Source organism: Oryctolagus cuniculus, chromosome 9 (genome assembly GCF_964237555.1).
Source record: "Oryctolagus cuniculus chromosome 9, mOryCun1.1, whole genome shotgun sequence".
NCBI lineage: Eukaryota > Metazoa > Chordata > Mammalia > Lagomorpha > Leporidae > Oryctolagus > Oryctolagus cuniculus.
In genome coordinates, this window is record NC_091440.1 from 37,501,705 (window position 1) to 37,522,449 (window position 20,745).

The following is a 20,745-nucleotide window of genomic DNA, read 5'->3' on the forward strand; positions in this document are numbered from 1 at the left end:
ATGTCCAAGCAGTCTGCCAGATAGGAAACTCCTCTACATGCTAGCTCATCAGGTCTTTGGTCTTCAAATATCTCTTCACTTAGTCTTTCCTAGTTCTGTTCTCTCCATCCCAGTTTCATTTCCTCATTTTTGAGGCCATAAATGCCTTTGTAATGACTTGTCAAGGAGGTGGGTTATAGGAGAACATGGGGCATGGAAGTAATTTCTACCTGTAGTAGATCAAGTCATTTGAGGTCGAGATTATTTTTTAAAAAGATATTTGCTTACAGGTTGAGATAAATAATATGTGCTCAATTTGTGAATGATTCAATGAAGAATGATGTGATTGATAGGAGCTGAGCACAGTTGACTTAAGATGAATCTGTACTGATCGAAGGAGCTTATAGTACTCCAGTAGTTCTCTGTCACTCATGAGCCTTCAAGCAAGCACATTTTATTACGGTAGATAGTTCCTATCTAAAATATGCAGGAAGCCTAATTTTAAATAATGGGGCAAGCTCTGAATATGGGAGAGCATAATTTTGAGGATTCAGTGGACATTGCGAAAGACAACAATACATTGAGTGATGAAGCAATGGTTAATGGGCAGGTTACATGGATCAATACTATATCAATAATATAGCAAGACTGGAACATTATGGTTGATTGAACAAATCTTATTAATTGCCTATTTATGTGAAAAAAAACAAAAACTTTCATCGGTACAGTCATATGTATTTGATGCTACATGGTGCATGATTGTTTTTATGCCCCAACAACAGAGAACAATAGTTGTGAAACATGAGAACACTTCCTGTCAGGCTCTTGAAAAAAGAGAATGCAGCATCCCATAATGGGTGCCAGTTCAAGTCCTGGCTGCTCCACTTATGATCCAGCTTCCTGCTAATGGCCTGGGTAAAGCACTAGAAGATGGCCCAAATGTATGGGCTCTTGTCATTCATGTGGGAGACCCAGATGAAGCTCCTGGCTTTGGCCTGGCCTAGTACTGGCCATTGTGACATCTGGAGAGTGAACCAGCAGATGAAAGATCTTTCTCCTCCTTCCCTCCCCTCCTTCCCTCCCCCCTTCCCTCCCCCCTTCCCTCTCCTCTTCGCTCTCCCCTCCCCTCTCCCCTTCCCTCTCCCCTTCCCTTTTTTCTCTCCCTCTTTCTCTCCCAGTAACTCTTTCAAGATAAATGAATAAGTAAATCATAAAAAAGTTGAGAATTTAAAAGACCCTAGTATCAGAAACTACAGTGGCCAATGACAGTGGAAAATGGATCTCGCCACTCGAGAGAGAGAGAGAGAGAGAGAGAGAGGGCGATCACCCTTTTTATACTTTTTTGTCTATTCAGGTGAGCTCTATACAGATTGTGTGATGGCTGCCCACCTTGGAGAAGGGAGATCTTTACTGGGTATACTGATTCAAATGCTAATCTCTATCAGAAACATTTTCAGACAGGAATTCTGAAATGTTTCACCAACTAGTTGGGTATCCATCAGCTGAGTCACGCTGAGACACATGTGAAATAAGCCATCCTGTAAATTAACTCATTGTGAGTGCAAGGTGGTCTGTGCTGAGGTCTGAAGGAGTCATAGCAACATTTAACTTAGCTCTAGAGTGAGCTCTTGGATGTGAGTAGTCAGGGATCTTCTCTGAGAGGATTTTCGGTATTTATACAGATGGTGGTCGTAACACTGTTATTCTGAAGTTATCATGTATATAAGGTGGGATAAAGCAAAGGATAACTATACTAATTCTGGGGTCCTTAAGAACCAAGGTTATTGGCAAGGCAGAAAGAGGTAAAGATGTTCTATAGATGAGATTAGGTAAAAACGTTACAGTCCTAAAATTGAATTGGAGGTGTAAGTATGAAATAATGAGACATCTATGCATGTATGTTCAGTTTTGCTAGAATATGACATGTATTCCTAAAAATTGCAGTACAAAATTGTACAATAATCACTAGACTTATGGTAAAAATAGGGGTAAGTCCATAACACCAACAAACTTCATCAGTGGCCAGTTCTGAAAAGCATGGGAGTCTAACAAAAATTGTAGTTCTCTACAAGTTAAATGGCTCTGAAATACATAAGCACTACAGCAGACATGTTACTTCACCTTGAAAGAGACAGGAAGTCAGCTTGTGGAAGTGGGCATGGCTTTTGTGTTGGTTATGGTGAAATGATGGTAGGAGGTGTGCCTGAAATTGGACACAGCATTGTCAAGGCAACTGTCGATGGTGTGGCTACTCATCCCCCTGGGCACTTATGCCAGAGTTCCTCAAACTTATGTAGCTGCCAGTTTGGATCATGTTTTCCTGCCCTGAGACGGAGGCCCTTTGAGGCAGGCATTTGTAACAGGTACTGGTCTCATTAAAATTGAAAACTCTGCCTCAAAAAAATTTCTAACTCCTGAGACACAAGACTTGGAGTGGACACAAAGAAGACAACTGTCACCAATGTCCAGTATCTCTTGGAGGCAGGACTTGTTTGGACTGGTTCTTTTGTCTTTTCCCCAAGTCCTAGATATCTTTCCTCTATGTAGTCTTTATTTTTTTCCTGCTACTTTTTTTCCTTTGTCATCTCCTCCTCCTATGTGCACTTTTTTCTTAGTGTCTTCTTTCTCTTTTGCTTGCCATCTTTTTCTTCTGTTTCTGAATTAAGAATCTGAATTACTGACATTTTCTGCTACATTGCTAATAACCGGAAACAGAGTTAGAATTACAGAACCAAACTACTTAACTTTTAATTTGTCTTCTTTCAAGGTTAAGATTTCCAGTGCCATGTGTCCCTAAGGCAGAACACACCTCTGCCTTTCCCTGCTTTCCCTGAAGCACAAAATGCCAGAGTGGGGTTCAAACTACATCGCCTCACATCACTTGCTTTGGCTGTGTCTTGCTACACTAGTTTATGTTAGTGTCAGATGCCACCTGCAGTTTAAATAATCACCAATTTCACTGGCTCAGCATAACTTCTGGCTTTCGTGTTGTATTTCTTCTTGGCCTCCTATAAGAAATGCCTATTTTTCCTCCCTCATGTTATTACAGATATAGTCACTATTAAAGAAGCACAATTTTATGGTTGCTTCAGTTGGTTTCTAGCTCTATTTTATTTACATTGCTTTATAAGTCATGTGTGGGCATTTTTGTTCATACAGGTGCCTGGGTGAAAGGACATTGTGCTCTTCATACTCAATGAGCATTTTCTGTTCTCATTTGAGATTCCTATTTTTAATTAAGTACTCAAGTACTTAAGTTTTTAATTAAGTACTTGGACTTAAGTATTAAGGGATTAATGTAAGACATTTTATTATTGCATGACCTCCACTATGATTACTATCCTTTGCTATGAGCAACCAAAATGAGGAGGATCTGATCTGTGGATAGTCAATTAAATGAATCTAGATTCAGTCATACACGACTCTATTCCCTTATACCTTGGATCTGTAATCTACTCAGTATTTATCTATTTTCTTTTTAGAAGATTGGAAAGAAGTCACACAGTATCACAAAGAAATTTTTCTTGAATCATTTTTGGAAAAATTATGAATAAAGGAAAAAAGATAACAAAAACCAATAACAATTTTAACAAATAACGTAGTTGTTATTTGTAGTATGCTCCTTTTGAAATTGCAAGATGGGCGCATTAAAATGCTACAGGGGATCTCAGCTACCTTGGTAACAGGTAAGATTTCTGAACGGTTCCGTTGGAATCTAATTTTGGAGATTTTCCTGGAAAGTTTTCACTGATTATGGCTCAAGGAAGTAAGAAGGAGGTATTAGTTTGAAGTTGCTGCTATTGGAAGATTGAGCATGTTGTAAATCTTTCAGAGAAAATTTTTTGGCAAAAAATTTGAAAAAAAAAAGTGATATTGCATCCACTTTTTGTAGTTCTTCCCCTATCATTCTTTTTTTTAAAAGATTTATTTATTTATTTATTTGAAAATCATAGTTACACAGAGAGAGGAGAGGCAGAGAGAGGAGAGAGAGATAGAAAGAGAGAAGTCTTCCATCCGATGGTACACTCCCCAATTGGCTGCAATGGCTGGAGCTGTGCTGAACTGAAGCCAGGAGCCAGGAGCCAGGAACTTCTTCTAGGTCTCCTATGTAGGTGCAGGGGCCCAAGGACTTGGGTCATCTTCCACTGCTTCCCCAGGCAACAGCAGAGAGCTTGATTGGAAGAGGAGCAACTGGGACTTGAACCGGTGCCCATATGGGATGTCAGGTCTTCAGGCCATGGCATTCACCTGCTGTGCCACAGCGCCGGCTACTCCCCTATCATTCTTATTTTCTTTGAGTTCATGTAGTATGCTGGCTTAGCAAGATGAATCATTTTATAAGCCAAGACAATAAAAAAGGGAAATAATGGATGAAATGTACACAAGGTGAAAACAAAAGCCTATCTTTACCTATCTATCTCATTATATATGAAGATACCTTCCGATTATATTTTTGTATTTTAAATGTATATTTTTGAAAGAGTTGCATGGAGGGAGAGGACAGATAAAGAGATCATCCATCCTTTGACTCACCAACTGAATGACTGCTGGGGGGGCTAGGCTAGGTCACACCAAAGCCTGGAGTCTGGAATTCCATCTGAGTCCCACAATGGTAGCGGGGGCCCTGCAGTTGGGTCATCTTCCACTTGCTTCCCAGGCATTAGCAGGGAGCTGGATCAAAGATGGAGCATCTGGGATTCTAATGGTCATTCACATGGGATGTTAGCATCACAGGTGCATCTTAACCTGCTGTACCTCAACACCAGCCCCACCAACTATATTAAAAAATTATTTGAGGCATGTTTTCAGTTGGCTCTTGTATAAACATCATCATCATCATCATCATCTTGCATCAATTTTGTCAAACCTCGTGTAAGTTCTTATTGGATAAAATATTTTAGCGTGATTGTATTTTGGAACTCACAGTTTGTTGCTGATTCCAGTGGTGGTAATAAATATTAGAAGTGTTAGGTTATACAATTTAATTCTTTAAACAATCCAATGAAGTTCAAACTGTTACTGATATATTTATTTTTAATAAATTTTAAATGTGGAAATGGAGGCTGTGATAAGTTGAATGATTTGGTCAAGGTTGTCTACCTAATAAGAAACAGAACTGGGATATGGTCTGAATTTTGAACATAGAGCCTATATATTACCTCACTACCAACTGTCCCAAAGAGAAGATTTTGAAAAATGACAGACATAAGTGTAACATGGAAAACTTAAACTGGGTATGCACTTACACAGTAGATGCCTGGTGTTTAGGCATCCAATATAGCTATGCTAGTGGGATCAAAGTACTGATGATCTGTTACATATAGTAAGAGTCACCACCAGCGTACTTCTAAGTGGATCTAGTTTCAGTTTGGAATTCTCTGATTTTTCCTATCAGTTCTTCTTGTTTTATTTTTTCTGTTTTTCTGCATTTCTTTCCTCAGTAATATGCCCACTAGAATCCATATTTTTTTAAATTTCTAAAATTTTTTAAAGTAAACAATTTTATCTATTTCATTTATAACAGATTTAGGAGCATAGTGATACATCCCACCCATTCTGCTTCCCACCCACACTCTAACCTTCCCTCCTCTTTCCTTTCTTGGTCTTTACTTTTTTATAATGATCTACCCTCAGTTTATTTTAACTCAAAAGATTTACCCTACCCTAAAGGAATCATTAAATTGTAAGAAGAAAAATACACTGTCTTAAAGTGGAGGCAAGAGCTATAAACAATCCAGTCTCAAAATGTGAGTTTCACTTATAAACATTAACCTTTTGTATTGTTACCACAGATCAGAAAAAGCATATGGTATTTATCCTTTTGGTACTGGCTTATTTCATTAAGTATAATGGCTTCCAGTTGCATCCATTTTGTTGCAAAAAGCAGGATTTAATTTTTAATAGCTGAATAGTATTCCATTCTTGTATGTATGTCTACCAAAATTTCTTTATCCAGCCATCAGTTGATATCTGGATTGATTGCTTATTTTAGCTATTGTAATTGAGCTGAAATAAACATGGGGGTACAAAGAACTCTGAGGTGCTGACTTCATTTTGTTTGGGTAATTTTCCAGAAGTGGGATGGCAGAGTTATACAATGAATCTATTTTCACATTTCTGAAGTTCTCTATATTGTCTTCCACAATAGCTGTACTAGTTTACATTCTCATCATCAATGGTTTAGGGTAACTTTTCCCCAACATCCTCACCAGCATTTGTTGATTTCTCTGTGAGAGTTACTCTAACTGGGGTGAGGTAAAACTTTATTTTGGTTAGTGTTTCCATTTCCCTGATGCCTAGGGATCATGAGCATTTTTTCATGTGTCATCCATTTGAATTTCTTCTTTTGAAAAATGCCTGTTCAAGTCCTTTCCCTGTTTCATAACTGGATTGTTTTGTTGTTGAGTTTGTTGAACTTGTTTTAGATTCTGGATATTAATCCTTTATCAGTTTCATAGTTGGAAAATAATTTATCCCATTGTATTGGTTGCCTCTTCACTTTGCTGAGTGGTTCCTTTATAGTGCAGAACCTTCTTAGCTTTATGGAATCCTGTTTGTCCTTTTTGGCTTTGATTGCCTGTGCTTCTGTGGTGTTTTCTCAAAAGTCTTTGCCTATGCCAATATCTTGCAGAATTTCCCCAGTATTCTGCTGAAGTAATTTGTTGATATCAGGTCATAGAATCAGATACTTGATCTATTTTGAGTGAATTTTTGTATAAGGTATAAGGTAGGGGTATAGTTTCCTACTTCTGCATGCAGAGATCCAGTTTTCACAGCAGTGTTTGTTGAAGAGACTATTGTTGCTCCAGATTGATTTTAGCTCCTTTGTCAAAGACAAATTGGTTGTAGATGCAGAGATTGATTTCTGGAGTTTATATTTTGTTCCATTGCTCTACATGTATATTTTTGTGCCAGTATCAAGCTGTTTTGATTATAACTTCCTTGTAGTATGTCTTGAAATATGGTATTATAATGCTTCTGTCTTTGTTTTTGTGGTATAAGATTGCTTTTGATTTTCAGGTTTTCTTGAGGATTTTAGCATTCTTTTGATAAGAATTCTTTGGATAGAATTTGTTTGATAAGAATTGGAATTAGTTCTTCTTTAAATGTCTCATAGAATTAAGCAGTGAATCCACCTAGTTCTGGGCTTTATTTGTTGGGAGGGTCTTCATTACTGATTGAATCACCACCTTGGTTATTGTCCTATTTAGATTTTCTATGTCTTTATGACTCCGTTTTGATAAACTGTATGTGTCTAGAAATCTATTAATTTCTTCTAAATATTCCAATTGTTGGCATATAGCTGTTTGTAGTAATTCCTAATGATTGTTTTTATTTCTGTGTTATCCATCATAACATCTCCTCTTTCATCTCTGATTTTATTTATTTGAGTCTTTTCCCTTTTATCTTTTTTGGTTAGTTTTAACAGTAGTATATCAATTTTGCTTTTAAAAAAAATCCAACTCTTCATTTCATTGATTTTTTGTCTCATTTTTAATCTTAATTTTTATACAATTTTAATTATTTCCTTCATCCTAATTTTGGGTTTGGTGTGTTCTTTTTCTAGATTTTTGAGATGCATTGCTATAGCTTATTTGATGCTTTTCCAATATTTGACATAAGAACTTACTGTTATAAGCTTTCCTTTTAACACTGGTTTTTTCTATACCCATAAGTTTTTATTTTCCAAAGAAACCTTTTATTTAATGAGTACAAATTTCATAAGTACAACTTTAGTAAAATAGTGGTTCTTCCCCATGTACCCGACCTCTCACCTCACCTCATCCCCCACCTCCTCCTTCCTCTGACATTCCCAGTCCCATTCTCCATTAAGATTCATTTTAATTAACTTTATGTACAGAAGACCAACTCTATACTGAGTAAAGATTTCAGAAACTTGTGCACACACACACACACAATATAAAAATCTCTTTGAGAACAAGTTTTAGAATTAATTCTCATAGTACAACTCATTAAAGACAGAGGTCCTGCATGAGGAATAAGTGCACAGTGACTCCTGTTCTCTGTAAGTTTTTATTTTTTTAAATATTTATTTATTTGAAAGAGTTACACAGAGGAACAGAGGCAGAGAGAGAGAGTGTTAGATGTTCCATCTGCTGGTTCACTCCCCAGTTGGCTGCAACGGCCATTGCCGTGCCAATCCTAAGCCAGGAGCCAGAAATTTCTTCCAGGTCTCCCACACAGATGCAGGGGCCCAAGGACTTGGGCCACCTTCTGTTGCTTTCCCAGGCCATAGCAGAGAGCTGGGTCAGAAGTGTGGAGCAGCAGGGACTCTAACTGGCGCTCATACAGGATGCTGGCACTGCAGGTGGCAGCTTTACCTGGTATTTCACAGCGCTATTCCCCCACCCCAGTTTTTATGTGTTGTGTTTTCATTTTTATTAATTTAAAGGAGTTTTTGATTTCCCCTTTTGATTTCTTCTAAGATCCACTGTTCTTTCAGGAGCATTTTGTTCAGTCTCCATGTGTTTGCAGCAATTATATGGGTCTTTTTTTTAAAATCCATTAGCCAGTATGTTTTTAACTGTAGAATTTAGGTTATTTATATTCAAGGTTATTGTTAATAATTAATGACTTGGTTCTGCCATATTTCCAGAAATATTCCTGTTGCTTGCTTTGGATCTACTTTGTACTTTTACTAGAAGATTTCCTGCCTTCACTTGTTTCATAATGGTGACTATCTTTGTTTCTGTGAGTAGTATATCCTTAAGTATCACCTGTAGGCTGGACTACTGGTGAGAAATTGTTTGTTTCTGTTTCTTATGAAAGGTCTTTATTTAACATTCATTGGTAAATGAGAGCTTTTCTGGGTATAGTATTCTAGATTGGCAGTCTTTTTCTTTTAGAACTTGGAATATCTCTTCATTATCTGCTAGCCTATAGGGTGTCTGATGAGAAGTCAACTGTCAGTCTAATTGGGCATTCTCCAGAGGCAATCTGGTGTTTGTCTTGTGCACATTTTAGAATGTTTTCTTAATGTTTTACTTTTTAAAGTTTAACTATAATGTGTTGTGGTGAAGGTCTTTTCTGATCATATCTATTCTATATGCTTCCTGTACTCAGATGTCCCTTTGTCCTAATTATAGAAGTTTGCTTCTGTTATTTCACTGAATAGCCCTTCTAATCCATTCTCTCTCTTTTCATGCCTTTGGTGGGGGAGGGTTGGGGAAGAGGAGAAGAAGAAAGAACAGAGTAGAGTGGAGAGAACAGAGAAAAAGGGGATAGGGAAAGGGTTTGGCCAAGGGCAGGAGGCAGGAACTCCATCATGATCTCCCATATAGTTGGTAGGAACAGAAGTGCTTAGTCTATGTTACTTCCCAAGCATTTTAGCAGGATGCTGGATCAGAAGTAGAATAGCTAAGACTTGAATAGGTACTCCAATATGAAATGCTAGCATCCCAAGTTGGGGTTTTACTTGCTGCACCACATTGTACTTTTAGGATAGCTTCTCAGAAATATTCTCCTTAAAACATTTTACAGTTATTTTAAAACTAAACCTGTGATTCAGTTAAGCTAATTTTTTAATCAGCTGTGAGGTTTGGGTTGAGGTTAATAATTGGCTTACGGATTTCTAATTGCATCAGCACTATTTGTTGGAGAGACTCTCCTTCCTCCATTGGATTGACTTTGCATGTGTGTTGAGTCAGTTAGACATATTTATATGAATTTATTTCATGAACTCTATAGGTTTCTCCATTTATTCAGTGCATTGACTTCATCAGTGTGTTGCAATTTTTAGCACAGGGCTTTGGTATATATTGTGCTTGAAATATCTGTGTGTTCTTTGTTTCTATTAAAGCAAGTCTGAAAAGGATGGTGATTTTAATTTTGGTTACTGAATGTTCATTGCTAATATGGAGAGATAGGGTTGGTTCAGGGGTTTTGATGAAATATGCTTCAACTTGCTGAACTCATTTGCTAGTTCTAGGATAATTTTTGTAGATTTTTTTGAATATTATATGTAGATAACCATGTTATTTGCTGATAGAGACAGTTTTATTTCTTTGTTTTCAACTTGTATGAGATTTATTTTTAAAAGATTTCTTGACTTGAAAGGCCACCTTGGTGAAGGAGGGAGAGGAAGAGTGACTAGGAATCTTCCATCTACTGGTGCTTCTTAAATGCCCACAGTACACTCCCTAAATACCCACAATATCCAAAGCTGGATCAGGGCAAATCCAGGAGCCAGAAATTCCATTTGGCTCTCCAATTGGATCACTAGAATTTAAGTACTTGAGCCATCATTTGCTGCTTCCCACTTGCTGTAGTAGAGAACTGGATTGAATGCAGAGTAGCCCCAGCACTCCAACTTGAGATAAGCACATTCCAAGCAATGACTTAACCAAATGTACCAAAGGCTAACCTAAACTTTAATTTATTCTTTGCATTATTACAGAGGCTGGAAGTTTGAGTACTATCTTGAATAAGAGTAGTGAGATAAGACATTGGACATCCTTACCTTGTTCCTGATATGACAGGTAAAGCATTTGGTCTTATACCACTAAGTAGGATGTTAGCTGTAGCTTTCTTTTGTTTTGTAGGTGCTTTTTTTTTCAAGTTGATATTACCACCTCTTTGTCCCTAGCTTGCTGAAAGTTTCTAATATGGACACTTCTGGATTTTGCGATGACCATATAATTTGAATAGATATTTTAATAAAATCTTTTAAACTTTTTTATTAATATAAAGAGGGTAGCTTTCATGCATTCCATAGTTACAGTTACAAAGTTTAGAATATTTTAATTAGGAGAGAAAGCGAGAACACATGAATACAAGTGAGTTCATACCTGCTCATTCACTTCAGAATGCTCACACTAGGTGGAGCACACTGCAGGTTTCTCACGTGGATGATGACTTCATTCACTGATCCTTCTAGGATCAGTATCCTCCCAGGTCTGTTCTTAGTAGGGAGGTGGAGCTGGAGGCTGGAACTCAGGTATGGGATGTGGGCATGTTAATCAAGAGACCACATATCTTCCATAGCATTTTTTTTGTTTTTGTCATAAGAGATTATTTGCAATTTTCAGGTCATAAGGATATTATGTTTTTCAAAAGTTAGAATTTTGACTTTTTTGTTTATTTATTCCATTGGGAATTGTTTTATCTATGGTGTGAGAAAGTATCTAGTGTAATTTTTAATAAGAATAGTTGTTCCAACTGTTTTTTGAATAGTTTATTTTTTGGCCTTGTCTCTTATATGCCTGGGTCTGTTTCTGTTCTATTGCACTGATTTCTTTCTGGCTTTAATTACCTTCATTCTAGAATGAGCCTTGAGATCATGTTGGGCAACTCTCTACTCTGTATTCTTTATCAGAAGTTTCTTGTCTCTTCTTGGATATTAATTTTTCCATATAAATTTTAGAATAAGTTATCAAGTTTTTCAACAAGCTTGTAAGAGTTTCAGTTGAACTTGTAATCCAGTTTTTAGAGAATTGACATCTTTTTGATATCTTCTATGAAAACAGTTTCCATTTTGTTATTAAATATCCCTCATAAAATAAAAAAAAAAACACTTTTCCATAAATGTCTTGTGTTTCTTGGTATCTTAAAGGTCTTTTAAATTTTTTAAATACCTTTAGAAAATCGTATCCCATTACATATTATATTTTTATTTGTTGTTGATGTATAAAATTGTAATTATTTTTTACATATTAAATGTGCATTCAAGCATTTTGGTAAACACTTTGTTAGTTCTAATAATTTCTGTGGATTATTTTGGGTCTTTTATGCGGAAATCATGTCAAATTTGACAACAGTTTTGTTACTTTGTTTCCAATCCTTTGCATCTCTTTTTGCTCTAATGTTTATTTCACTATCTAGAACCTCCTGTATAATGTTAAACAGAAGGCATGTTAATAGACAATCTTATTTTAATGGTTTGTTTTTAATGCTTCACCATTAAAGTTTATATTTACTATAAATTTTTGGTAGACAGATTTTTGTGAGGGTAAGATTTATTTAAAAACATAAATGGGTATTAAATTTATCAAAGTTTTTATATATTGGGAGATTAAAGTAACATTGCTTCTTTGATCTGGTGGTAGTTCACATTTATAGATTTGTTAATGTAAGCCAACTTTGCTTTCTTTGAATTAATTTACCATGGTCATGATACCACATCTTCCAAATGCAGTGCTCTGAGTGTTTACCAGCTACCTATTGGAATTCTCATGTAAGTGAGAAAGGATTTACAAAAAATTCTTTTTAAATTTTTATTTGTTATTTATTTGAAGGCAGAGAGAGAAAGGGAAAGAGCAAACACAGGCACAAGCTCTGTCAGCTGTTTTACTCCCCAAATGCTCACAACAACCGGGACAGTCAGGCCAAAACCAAAGCCAGCATCTCAATCCAGGTCTCCCCCATGGGTGACAGAAATTCAGTCACTTTAGCCATCACATACTGTCTCCAAGGGTACCATTATCAGGAAGCGAGAATCAGGAGTGGAGCTAGAACTTGAACTCAGGAACTCCTTCTGATATGGGATGTGAGTTTTCCAAGCAGCTCCTTAACTGCTGCACCAAACACCTGCCCTGTTAATAGATTTTCAAGTCCCCAAAAAGTTACACATCATGAAATATGTTCTATCTATTTAAACACAGGTAAAGAAGAGATTTGCAGAAGAGGCTGGTTTCACTGGATCTCTCTCAAATCATTCTGTGTAGGTAACAGAGTGTTTGTCTTCAGATCTGCTCAGAAACATTCAGTCTGGTTAAAAGTTGAAGGGAGCCTTCTGTTTGTGACTAAGAGGACAGGGAAAGAAAATGTCCATTAGAATAATACAATGGGTGGCTCTTTTAACACTACAAAGAGACCGGTAGACTGTTTGAGTTTCTAATGCGAGAGGATCTCATTCTTCTCTGTCTGGCATGGTGTAGAAAACTTTTTCTCTAATCCTGTCCTTGACTTACTGGGAGCAGGCTCTATCTTCTTGGCTTGCCCGATTCCCTGTCTCTGTGTTATTCTTCAAAAATCAGGGAAGGAAAGAGCAGTTGTAGGCTAAGGACCCAGGAGTCTTAAAGGTATACAACCAAACTCTAAGCCAGTGGTACCCTAGATCAATTAAATCAGAAACACTGAAGTTCACCCAATCCTTAATATTTTTAAAGCTCCCAAAATGCAGAAAAGGTTGTAAACCAGTTCTTTCAGCTACCAGAATCAACTGCCTATTACTACATATTCAAGAGTATAACAGAGCTCATAAATGTATACATTTGCTTAGTCTTGAGCATCTTTAAATGTGACTGGAAAGAGAATTGCTTTAATGGTCTGCTCTCTAATACTTTCACTGTCTGGTAACTTTTCCTTGTTCCCGGGTAGCAATAAGAAAGCCTTGGAGGTGGCAGGGACCAGACATAGTCATAAGATGTTAATAAACAGAGCCACAGACAAATGCCCTCTCAAATTTTGCAAGTAAAGGATGAGAGTTGGAGGATCCAAAATTGTCACTGAACTTTGGTGGAACATGGCCCACAAAAGCTTTTTTTCTACTGAATGATTCTACAGTATGATTTTCTTTATGGCTTGATTATGATACTCAAAGTTCATTAGTTGGAGGTTTGAACAGTTTCACTAACAGTAACACTCTATTCCCACTCAGATGGGTAATGCCCTTGACCTAAGTGGCTGACCCTATAGAACACACCAACTCTAACCCCCTGCACCTTCCCTGAAGGAGGAGACAGGAGGAGAAACAAGTTGCACATGCTGCTGGGATTTTCAGGTGACAATAGCAATAGTTTATTACAGTTTCTGAACACGTTAGAAAGTAAATCTCTATTGTAGATAGCCCTGGAAGTCTGAAACTGTAGGAGGTTTAGAAAAATATGGGTTTTAGCAGCAGGTGAAACAGTGATGACAGGACTATAAGTCTAATGTTGAATTTTTCTAAGTTTCTTAAACATGACATTGGCCATGGGTCAATCATATGTTTCAGTCTTCAAAGAGATGGAAAAAATTTTGCCCTCTGGTGTTATTCCATTCCTGTGTTGGTACCTTGGAATCACATAGTTGGTAGACTGAGTAGAAAATAATATAGACTTTTGTTGATATTATCCATCTATAATTTAAGTTCAAGTTCTTAGGATGAAACCATACAAAGTAAATGGTTAGCAAAAATTCTCTGCAGCCTGAAATAATAGATTGTTGGAGTCTCTCTCTGCTGGAACTAGACAGTGTACATCAAAGCAATGTCTTACACATCAACATCAAGCCATGAATAAGTTATACACAAAGAGATTTATTTACACTTTCTCTATGCTATTTATTACCAGGCATTCAGATGGTATTGCTGGTCTGTGTTCTTGCCAGGCTTTGGGCCGGGAAATGGAGAAAATACAAAGAGAAATGTTCAACTTTCCCTAATATTAAGTAGGAAATGAGATTCAAATAGCCCTGAGGTTGTAGTTACAGTGCAGCTAAGACAAGGATGAAAAGTGACAAAAGCATTCAAATGCTTCATTTCTATGACAACACAAACCCATATGTTTGAAATAATCGGCGTGACAATCAGAGTCCTTCAGTTCCCATCTGGATATTTGTTGTGTTGTCAGCACTGCCCATTTCTGAAGATAAAGTCTTCATTTGGTTTTGTAGCATGATAGGATCTTTCAAGTTCATTCAGTTCTTTCCTGTAACATGTGTTGTTAGAGTTCAAATAACACACTTTGGATGACATTACATAGGATTCATCCTAAAGCCTTGTATCACTCAGCACACTGGGCTACACTGGCACTGATTCTTCCTGCATTTATGCTACCTAATTTGAAAACCACTGTCAAATACTTCAAGAAGAAGAAAGAAACCCATGGAGAATTAGGTGATAATATTATTCAGTGATATCTATTGAGAGCATTTATCTAATCAAAATAAAAGATGTAACACCTGGTATGTATCTATCGCTCTCTCCAGCTGGTGCAGATGGAGGCAGCCTGTTTGAGCCCTGAAATATGTTCCATTGCTGTGTATTGTGCGGGGCGGTTTGAGCCAGGAGATGAGGGCAAAAGGAGGCCAGGCCAGCTCAGCTCAGCAAGATCTCAGGGCTTCCTGGCAGGCCACTTTGATGTACTGTGCCTTTGAAGTAAATCCTTTCCTGTTGGGCACTCTTCTTCACCAATCTCTCATCAGAGAGAGGCATCCTCTGATAATTACTTCTTTGGGGGAGTCTGAGGGAAGTGAGATCTGGAAGGAAGAAAACAAAGACGGGGAGAGAGTGAGAGAATGAAAACAGTAGAGTTGGGAACTGAATATTAAAGTCATCTGGCATTTTCAATCTACCTGCCCTATATTTTAGTTGAAATACATTCTGTTAAAACAATCAGGATTAGCTTCATAGAAGCTTATTTTTGGAGAGAAGAGGGCTTTCATACGCTTATCTCCAGGTTTTTGGGCCTGTTTGATACTGATAAGGATGTTGTGTGCTAGTTTGTGTTATAAATGTCATTTTCTAGAGAAATGTAGAATTGCTGAGTATCTTTATTTTGCTAATTTTAGGAACTCTTAGCTGTAGGCTCACCACTTCCAATATCTTCATCTCTAAAATGGGGTTTAATAATGATACCTATTTCATGAGGTGATTATGAGGAGAAAATGAACTAATCTTTATACAGTGTTTAAAAGTATGTCTTGGAAAATAAAGTCTCTGTGCTCATTAAATAGAACAATATAAGTGATAGAAAATGAAAATATAAAAACAAGAATAAAAAATACACCATAGCTGGGTGGTGTTGTGGTGTAGCAGGTACAGCTGCCCCCTGTGATACCTGCATCACTTATCTGCACTGGTTTGAGTCGCGTCTGCTCCACTTCCAATCTAGGTCGCTGCTAATGTACCTGGGAAGGCAGTGGAAGATGGCCCAAGTGCTTGGTTCCCTGCCACCGACTTGGGAGATCCAGGAGAGACTCACTCAGCCTGGCCCAGCCCCAGCCAATGTGGCCATTTGGGGAGTGAACTGTGCATGGAAGGTCTCTCCCTTTCTCTCTTCCTCTCTCTGAGTAACTCTGACTTTCAGACAATTTTTTAAAAAACTACATCATCGTAAATTAGATTGTATAGGATTGTTTAGTCTTGTTGTTTGTAGAATTGTTTCTAAAATTAGGTTGGGCATTTTACAGAAGTGTTTTTGCTCCTCCCTCTTGGCATAGTTGGGTAATGATTAAATTGTGTGAGTGCCATCTCTTATAAATAACTCAGGAAACACTACTTTTACTTCTAACCTACAGGCTTTTGACTTCGATGCTGCTAAGGAGGACACTTTTCCTTAGCCACTTAGTTTTGACAGTAAGATTATTGCATTGTTTCAATATCATCCAGCAGCCAGATAGTGACAGCCCTATATTTCATTAAGATTCTCTGGTTTGAAATCTGATAAGCAGCATCATTTGGACCCTTTTTCCAGAATAAAATTCAAAGCGTTTTCAGACTCCATGTATTTTTTTTCCATATTTCCTTTGAGTCTCCTGGCATGTATTTCGGAGGCAATGTCAGAACAAAACGCTTACCTTCTTTGACACACGTAAACGCACACACACACACACACACACAAAGTAATCTTTACTCTTTTGGCAGTACCTCTCTTAGAATGCCCAATGACAGATGTCTTGCTGCTGCATTTTGGAGCAGGCTCAGAATATTAAGGTGGGAATTCTATTGAGGGCTGGGGCTGTTGTTCACATCACTGTTGGTCGTAGGTTATTGACTCACATTTCAGTTTATTGCTTATCTTCAGGTATTTGGAATTGCTGTGCTAACTATTGGCTGTTGTAGATGTACATTGGCTGGAAACCTGGCCTAGAGTTTGAAAATAATTATCGTTTCCTGGTTATTGACCCAGGAAATTATTGAAGCTTCCAAATAAAATACGTGCAGAATAAATTAGGGCCTCAATACAGACAAATCATGTGTATGTGAATTCAAAATCCTAAGAGTACATTCACTATATTGGGTAAAATAACTGTGGCCATTTACATTCTTCAGACTGGTACCTTAGAAGCAAGGACAATACTTGTTCTTGTAATATTGGATGGTTAGCATAAAAGGTAAATGTAATTGACAGACTTACATGCTCTTCTATGTACACATCTGTGTACATGTTAATAACATTTGATATAAATTATATTACACCTTTATGGTCTAGCTACTATTTCAGTGTCTGGATATTTGAAAATTACCATAAAATGGGATTTTAGGTTTCAGATTTGGCTTGATGGCGGACTCTCTACTCATTATTCTGCCTTCTAGGAACATTTATCATAGCAACTACAGTGCTCATTAACCCTCTCACTAACTCCCTGTGGTAGCTATATTTATTTTAGTGATGAAGAAATTATAACTCTGGTGGATGTGTCTGTCACACAGATGAAGAGATAAACTGAGATTTGATCTGGGCCTATATTAACACTGAGAACACACTTTGAATCATTAAGGCTAGGGGTCAGCGCTGTGGTATAGTGGGTAAAGCCTGCAGTGCTGGCATCCTGAATGGGTGCCAGTTTGAGTCCCAGCTGCTCCACTTACGGCCTAGCTCTCTGCTATGGCCTGGGAAAGCACTAGAAGATGGCCCAAGTCCTTGGGCCCCTGCACCCTCATGGGAAACTCGGAAGAAGCTCCTGGCTTCGGGTTGGCACAGCTCTGGCCACTGCAGCCACTTCAGGAGTGAACCAGCGGATGGAAGACCTCTGCCACTCCTTCTCTCTTTGTATCTCTGACTTTCAAATATATAAATATTTTAAAAAATCATTAAGGCTAAATTTGCTTCCTCAATGACAAAAATGTTTTCTGTATAGGAAATGTATCTATTTCTGTAATGACAAGTAGTATCGGCCATAAAGGTGCAAAGGGATCTAAGTTCCATCAATCTCAAACTCTTTAATTTTATTTAAGGAATACAAACTTCATGCCTTCAGTATATACAAATTTGGGAACATGGTGATTCTTTCCCCCTACCTTCCTCCTACCTATACTACCACCTTCTTCCTTCACCCTCTCCCTTTCCCATGTTTATTTTTTAGAAAGGTCAGTTTTCAGTTAATTTTATACTATAAGATTAACCATACACTAAGCAGTTTACCAAATGGTATGAAGAAAAAAAGAACAGATAAAAAAAACAAGAAAAACACTGTTCCTCAACAGTTAAGCCATGAGCTGTTCAAAATCATCGCATCTCAAGGGGTCAGTTATGCTCTCATAGATTATGTTTTAGGTACTATAATAGTTACCACAGATCAGGGAGATCATATGGTATTTGTCTTTTGGTGACTGGCTTATTTCACCAAGTATAATTGTTTCTAGTCACATTCATTTTGTTGCAAATGACAGGACTTCATCTTTTTTACTGATGTGTAGTGTTCCATAGTGTATACAAATCATAATTTCTTTATCTAGTCTTCAGTTGATGAGCATCTGGGTTTATCCATATCTTAGCTATTGTAAATTGAGCTGAAATGAACATAGGGGTACAGATCACTCTTCCATATGCTGATTTTACTCCCGTTGGATAAATTCCTAGATGTGTGATGGCTGGATCATATAGTAGGTCTATATTCAGCTTTCTGAGATATCTCCATACTGTACTCCACGGTGGCTGTACCAGTTTACATTCTCACCAATACTGAGTTAGGATACCCTTCTCCTCACATCCATGCAAATGTTTGTTGTTTGTTGATTTCTGTAGGAGAGCCATTCTAATGGGAGTGAGGTTAAACCTCATTGTGGTTTTGATTTGCATTTTCCTGGTCGCTAGCGATCCTGAGCTGTTTTTCATGTATCTATTGGCCATTTTAATTTCCTCTCTTGAAAAATGTCTATTCAGGTCCTTTGCCCATTTCTTAACAAGGTTGTTTGTTTTGTAGCTGTTGAGTTTATTGTGCTCTTTTTAGTTTCTGAAAATTCTTTCTAAGTTGCATAGTTTGCAAATATTTTCTCCCATTCTGTCAGTTTCCTTTTCACTTTGCTGAATGTTTTTTTTAACAGTGCAAAAGCTTCTCAGATTAATGTAATCCCATTTGTTAATTTTGGCTTTGATTGCCTGTACTTCTGGGGTCTTTTCCAAGAAGTGTTTGCCTCTGCCAATGCCTTGCAGAGTTTCTCCAATGTTCTATAGTGATTGGATGGTATCATGTCATAGATTCAGGGCTCGGATCTATTTTGAGTGAATTTTTGTGTAAGGTATAAGGTAGGGATCTTGTTTCATATTTCTGCACATGAAGATACAGTTTTCCCAACACCATTTGTTGAAGAAACTGTCTTGGCTCCGGCGATTTATTTCTGCTCCTTTGTCAAAGATAAATTGGGTGTATAATTGTGGAATGATTTCTGGAGTTTCTATTCTGCTCCATTGGTCTTTGGGTCTGCTTTTGTGCCACTACCAGGCAGTTTTGATAATAACTGCCCTGTAATATATCTTAAGACTTGATACTGTGATGCCTCCAGCTTAGTTTTTGTTGTTTAATATGCTTTAGCTATTCGGGAGTCTCTTGTGTTTCTGTATGAATTTTCACATCATTTTCTCTGTATCTGATAATAATGTTAGTGATATTTTGATAGAGATCATGTTGAATCTATGAATTGCTTTCAGTAGTATGAACATTTTGATGATAATGATTCTTCTGATTCATGAACATGAAAGATTTTTCTACTTTTTTGTCTTCTGTTTCTTTCTTTAATGGTTGGTAATTCTTTGACATCCTTGGTTAAATTTATTCCAAATTATGTAATTTTTTTCTAGCTATTGTTCATGGGATTGATCTTAAAAGTTCTGTCTTAGCTATGGCATTGTCTGTGTATACAAAGTCTACTGGTTTTTGTGTGTTGATTTTATGTGTTACTTTACCAAACTCTTTCATGAGTTCCAATAGCCTCTTTGTGGAGTTTTTTGGGTCCCCTATATATAGAATCATGTTATCAGCAAATGGAGATATTTTGACTTTCTCTTTCACAATTTCTATCCCTTTAATTTCTCTTTTTTGCTTGATGTCTGTCTCAAACTTCCAGGACTATATTAAATAGCAAGGATGAGAATGGGTATCCTTGTCTAGTTCTGGATCTTAATAGGAATTCCTCCAGTTTTTCCCCATTCAGTAGGATGCTGGCTGTGGGTTTGTCATAAATTGCTTTGATTATGTTGAGGAAATTTCCTTCTATACCCAATTTGCTTAAGGTTTTCACCATAAAAGGATGTGGATTTTTTTAATTTGACTCATAGAGTTTGACAGTGAGAGAGAGAAACAGAGAGAAAGGTCTTCCTTTTCCGTTGGTTCACCCCCAATGGCCGCTGCAGCCGGCGCACTGTGGCCGGTGCACTGCGCTGATCCGAAGCCAGGAGCCAGGTGCTTATCCTGGTCTCCCATGTGGGTGCAGGGCCCAAGCACTTGGGCCATCCTACATGGCACTCCCAGGCAATAGCAGAGAGCTGGACTGGAAGGGGAGCAACCGGGACAGAATTCGGTGCCCTGACCAGGACTAGAACCCAGTGTGCTGGTGCCGCAGGCGGAGGATTAGCCTAGTGAGCCACGGCGCTGGCCGAAGCCAAAAATTTTCAATGTTTATGAGTAAGTTTCCAAGTGAAGAGAATTTATTCCAATGACATAATATGGATCCACAGCATTAAATTTAAACAAGATTGAGAACAAAGTCTATATGTGAACTCCTTGTGGTATTCTTCCATTAGCCAAGTCTTAGTCAAGCATCTTCTCCCACCTGCATTCTGCAAAGACCCTCGTATTCCCCATCTTCTGTTCTCTAGAAGAGCA